The sequence below is a fragment of the Pseudophryne corroboree genome, chromosome 9 (assembly GCF_028390025.1).
Source record: "Pseudophryne corroboree isolate aPseCor3 chromosome 9, aPseCor3.hap2, whole genome shotgun sequence".
NCBI lineage: Eukaryota > Metazoa > Chordata > Amphibia > Anura > Myobatrachidae > Pseudophryne > Pseudophryne corroboree.
Genome location: NC_086452.1, coordinates 71,542,675 through 71,548,789, shown reverse-complemented (window position 1 = coordinate 71,548,789; position 6,115 = coordinate 71,542,675). Strand labels below are relative to the sequence as shown.

The following is a 6,115-nucleotide window of genomic DNA, read 5'->3' as shown; positions in this document are numbered from 1 at the left end:
CTCCCACAAGCCTTTACCCACTGCCGTCAATTATTCCCTGCATGGTACACTAGCCCCCCCCATCCCTGCGCACCCCATCAGGCGTCTTGCATCAGACGCTACCCCCGTTAATAGCTTCAGCCGCCCGACTCTCCTCTTATGCCTGGAACTACAAGTCCAAGGCTGACCGCCAAGCTCCCACAAGCCTTTACCCACTGCCGTCAATTATTCCCTGCATGGTACACTAGCCCCCCCCATCCCTGCGCACCCCATCAGGCGTCTTGCATTAGACGCTACCCCCGTTAATAGCTTCAGCCGCCCGACTCTCCTCTTATGCCTGGAACTACAAGTCCAAGGCTGACCGCCAAGCTCCCACAAGCCTTTACCCACTGCCGTCAATCATTCCCTGCATGGTACACTATCCCCCCCCCCCCCCTCCCTGCGCACCCATACTAAACAAATTAAATCATGTTTATGTCTCCCTTACACCCCTATCTGTAGACTCCAAGTCTCTTACATACAAACACCATACTAATCCGAGTCACATAAAGTTCACCACTTATCTTATTGTCTCCTCCAGACCCCATGTCTCTCCTGTCAAAACCTTTGAATGATCACGCACCCAAGAACATGTTGGGTGCGTGTTGTTTTCAAACTCCAAATAATAAAACCCCCCCCCAGACTATTCTATGCACCCTCATTGAAGTCATCACCCTTCCCAAATTTACACCCCCCCCAATCCATCCAAAATGAAAAGCTTCCTCCGCTAATTTCCAAATCAAATACCCTCCTCTAAAGCATGGAACTACAAGTCCAAGGCTGCCCGCCAATCTCCCACAAGCCTTTACCCACTGCCGCCAATCATTCCCTGCATGGTACACTATCCCCCCCCCCCCCCCCATCCCTGCGCACCCCTCTATTTTTGGACGTACACTCCTATGTGTTCTCTTCACACCCCACCCCCCTGCACCCCATCAGGCGTCTTGCATTAGACGCTACCCCCGTTAATAGCTTCAGCCGCCCGACTCTCCTCTTATGCCTGGAACTACAAGTCCAAGGCTGACCGCCAAGCTCCCACAAGCCTTTACCCACTGCCGTCAATTATTCCCTGCATGGTACACTAGCCCCCCCCATCCCTGCGCACCCCATCAGGCGTCTTGCATCAGACGCTACCCCGCTAATAGATTCAGCCGCCCGACTTTCCTCTTATGCGTGGAACTACAAGTACAAGGCTGCCCGACAATCTCCCACAAGCCTTTACCCACTGCCGTCAATCATTCCCTGCATGGTACACTATCCCCCCCCCCCCCCCCATCCCTGCGCACCCCTCTATTTCTGGACGTACACTCCTATGTGTTCTCTTCACACCCCACCCCCCTGCACCCCATCAGGCGTCTTGCATTAGACGCTACCCCCGTTAATAGCTTCAGCCGCCCGACTCTCCTCTTATGCCTGGAAATACAAGTCCAAGGCTGACCGCCAAGCTCCCACAAGCCTCTTATGCCTGGAACTACAAGTACAAGGCTGACCGCCAAGCTCCCACAAGCCTCTTATGCCTGGAACTACAAGTACAAGGCTGACCGCCAAGCTCCCACAAGCCTCTTATGCCTGGAACTACAAGTCCAAGGCTGACCGCCAAGCTCCCACAAGCCTTTACCCACTGCCGTCAATTATTCCCTGCATGGTACACTATCCCCCCCCCCATCCCTGCCCACCCCATCAGGCGTCTTGCATTAGACGCTACCCCCGTTAATAGCTTCAGCCGCCCGACTCTCCTCTTATGCCTGGAACTACAAGTCCAAGGCTGACCGCCAAGCTCCCACAAGCCTTTACCCACTGCCGTCAATCATTCCCTGCATGGTACACTATCCCCCCCCCCCCCTCCCTGCGCACCCATACTAAACAAATTAAATCATGTTTATGTCTCCCTTACACCCCTATCTGTAGACTCCAAGTCTCTTACATACAAACACCATACTAATCCGAGTCACATAAAGTTCACCACTTATCTTATTGTCTCCTCCAGACCCCATGTCTCTCCTGTCAAAACCTTTGAATGATCACGCACCCAAGAACATGTTGGGTGCGTGTTGTTTTCAAACTCCAAATAATAAAACCCCCCCCCAGACTATTCTATGCACCCTCATTGAAGTCATCACCCTTCCCAAATTTACACCCCCCCCAATCCATCCAAAATGAAAAGCTTCCTCCGCTAATTTCCAAATCAAATACCCTCCTCTAAAGCATGGAACTACAAGTCCAAGGCTGCCCGCCAATCTCCCACAAGCCTTTACCCACTGCCGCCAATCATTCCCTGCATGGTACACTATCCCCCCCCCCCCACCCATCCCTGCGCACCCCTCTATTTCTGGACGTACACTCCCATTCTTCTCATACCTCCCCCTGTACCCCTTTATGTGCCTCTAATGAGACTCTGGCACCTACAAAGTTATTTCTATTGCGTGTCGCTACAAGTCTCATTCCGGACCATGAACAATCGTATGACGGCACTCTCCATATATTATTGACAAACCTCTCTAAGTATACATTTTTTATATTTTATACTAGTATAGGTATGTATCCTAATAAAAGTTTTTTATTTAAATCCAATCAATATCCCAACGTTTTACCCTTAAAAAATATTTGTTAATTTTAACCCTCCCACTTATTTAAATTTAAAGTTTTGGCCATTGGTTACATTTGAATATATTTTAACTCTCCTCCCTCTTCAAAATGCTATAAAGAGTTACTCTTAGCTCAGGTCTACATAATCGACATTCATCCAGCCTTCTGATCAAGTACTCATTCGTATTTCAACTATGGCTGATGAACCTTCATGTCGTTTGGTTCCTTCTACAAGAGGAATGCTCTTAAACATAGACGGATATCTTTTGGCAAAAAACAAGCAGCGTGGTGATGTCGTCTATTGGCACTGCACAGAGAGGAAGACCGGCCCTTGTTCATGTTTTGCAAAGACGACCATTGTTGCAGGACAGCACCAACTTAATACTCATGGAGAACATACTCATACTCCGAAGGCTGAAAAAACAGATGTTGCCATTGCCAAGGCATCAATAAAGCAACGTGCAAGGGATACCAATGATCCACCATCTGTAATAATTCAAGCGGTTACTGCCCAAATGCCGTCTACTAGTGCTGCCTGTCTTCCTAACAGTGAATCCCTCCGTAAACTTGTGAAAAGGGTAAGGAGAGCGGATTGCCCACCTGAGCCAACCACACTCGATGATATTGATATCCCACATAATTTGGAATACATTGATGGGATAAAATTTCTTGGAAAGGACAGTACTTTCCACAACGAAAGGACACTATTATTCAGTACAGAAGCTAACTTGCGGAAGCTTCATGAGGCACCGTATTGGGTAATGGATGGCACTTTCAAAACGTGTCCAACCCTATTTAGACAAATATACTCAATTCATGCTATGGTTGGCACAGATGACAGTACGCAACGCTTCGTCCCACTGGTCTATGGATTGCTTAGTAGCAAAAGTGAGGTTTGTTATATCCGTTTTTTAGAAGACCTACAGGATTATGCACAGGAATATGATATTCTATTTTCTCCTCTTTACATTTTGACAGATTTTGAGAATGCTGCAATACAAGCAGCTAAACAAGTTTTTCCGAGTAGCACACATAAGTGTTGCTTGTTTCATTTAGGTCAAAATATTTGGCGAAAAATTCAATCATGTGGCTTATCTGTACAATATGGACGTGATCATGCTTTTGCTATGAAACTTAGGAACCTTCAGGCACTTTCCTTCCTCCCAGCAGACGAAATCCCTGCTGCATTTGAACAATTAAAATCAGAAATGCCTCCTAATGCTGCTACATTAGTAACTTATTTTGAGGAGACATATATATTGGGGCGGCTTAGAGAACGAACCAGAAGTCAAAACAGATGTCCCCCACTGTTTCCACCATGCATGTGGTCAGTGCATGACAATATGGTTGGTGGGATTCCAAGGACCCAAAATAAGTTGGAAGGATGGCACAGGAGATGGAATATTCTCCTGGGAGAGAAAAAGTTTGGAGTCTACAAACTTATCTCCTATCTTCACAAGGAGCAACAAATGACCACCAAGCTCATTGAAAAAGTAACCTTTAATGTTGCCCGAACACCAACCAAACGTGAAAATACTGCTCGAGAAGATGCACTACAGAAATGTTTTGCCCAACTTGGTTTCATAGATTTGATGGAATTTCTAAATGCCATTGCCTTCCATCTCAAGTTGGAGTAACTTTAAAACTAATTCTAAACATAGTTATTTTTTCATTTTAAAGTTAAGTTTCATATTTTCTATGGTTTATTTTTCATTAGTTGACTTTCAATCATTTAAAATACCATAAAAAAAAAACCACTTTTCACATATTGAATTTTCGGGTGCTATCATTACTGGTAAGTAGAATTTTTATAATTATAGAAATTAACTATTATTCAAGTATTTTCTACATTATGTTTTCCATTCTAAAATATACATCAATCAAAAATCTCTAGCTATATTTTAAAGATTTAAAATATAATGGTTTCCCATTTCAGTTTAGCACAGTTGTACCCATGTAATGTTTTTCATAAAGTTTCCCTTCATTAATTTTAACATAAATTTTATTAATATTCTTCAATTAAAACAATTATATTGTTTATCAAACAGATTTACAATATTTTCTATATCAAAACAAATATATATATATATTTGGTTGCACCATTTTTGAAATCCTATTTTTACTGCAACGGTTAGATTTTTTTATTTGCCTAATTCATGGTGTACATGCTGTGGTTCTCCATTTGCTGTTGAAATAAACATCCCAGCATGCACTCTCACAGGTTTGCTTTTATTATATTTAAACATGTTGTCCATGCTTGCTGGGAGGTGTATTTAAAATGCCGAAGGAAACCATGGACTAGGTAATGGTTAGGCAACCTTTGTCTCACCAACTTCTGTGTAACTAAACTACCCAGCATGCACTGCCACAGTGTTGGCATCACTATAATAAAAAAAAAGTTTAAAGGCATGCAGTATGCTGTGGTTCCATAACTCATTTAGACACATGCTGTGTTATCCTGGCCTTATCCTTATGAAATAACTGTTTTTAACACAATGAGATAAATTCTAATTTATGTATAAACTGTAAAAATGCAAAACAGTGATAGGTATTAATTAAATTATTAATGTTTTCTTGTGCATGTAACATACTAAATATTATGATTGGTTAATAACAATCTTACATTGTTACACCTCATTTCTCAAACAAGCAATACCCCCTTCCCTTAAATTTGATTATTTTTTTAAATTATAAAGAATTTATTAGCACACAAATGTCAATATAGTATAGTAGACACTAACTCTAAATTGATGTAACTGTAATGGTCTGCATGCAGGCTCAATCTAGCAGCAGCGATAGCGATGTTCGTCACCGCGCATCGCTATCGCAGAGGGGGCTACACACGAGTGATATGTGCAGAAAATCTAATCAATCTAGTCAGATTGATTAGATTTTAGCCATGGATCTCTCCATGAGTACCCCCCTTAATATTGCTCTCTAAATTGTATACAATTTCAAAGTGCATATCAACTATTCTAAACATTTGCTAACTTTTCTGCATTGCTAATATATTTACTCAATTTTTTTAAATTAGTTTACTGTTCTGACCTCCCAATCATCATCTGCAAGCCAAAGAAGATTTTTTCTCCTTATTACTTTCCAGGTAATATGCATTTTAAAACAATTTGATGTAGATAATTTGTCTTCTATTTATGTACCTTAATCATCTGTTCTAATGTAATAGTTTAATCTTGACATTGTTAATTATATTTTTTTTTCACCTAAACTAGTTATCTTGTTTGCCCTTCCAATCAACTGCAATCCGCTGATTAGGACTCCTCATTATTTGGTTTTGCGGTAACTATACCTATTGAAACAGTTTTTATCATTTTTATATTTAGCCTGTTTACGTACTTTAATCAGCTCTTAACAAAACATATTACATACATTAAATAATATTTTTAATTTATTTCTTACATAATCTTGTTAACTGTTATGACCTTTGAAATGTCTGATATCCATATCTTCATTTTTAGATTCATTCCTTTTTTTTTATTTAATTATAATTCTA

General features: G+C 41.6%; 1 long non-coding RNA gene across 1 annotated transcript in view; it reads left to right on the top strand.

Annotated features, from left to right (window-relative positions):
- The window catches only part of LOC134957532 (uncharacterized), a 30,025-nt gene that overhangs the window by 16,592 nt on the left and 7,318 nt on the right, over positions 1-6,115 (top strand). The window contains exons 2-3 of the long non-coding RNA XR_010186643.1: positions 5,639-5,707; positions 5,835-5,901. This is a non-coding gene — a long non-coding RNA (uncharacterized LOC134957532). The remainder of the gene's footprint in view (positions 1-5,638; positions 5,708-5,834; positions 5,902-6,115) is intronic.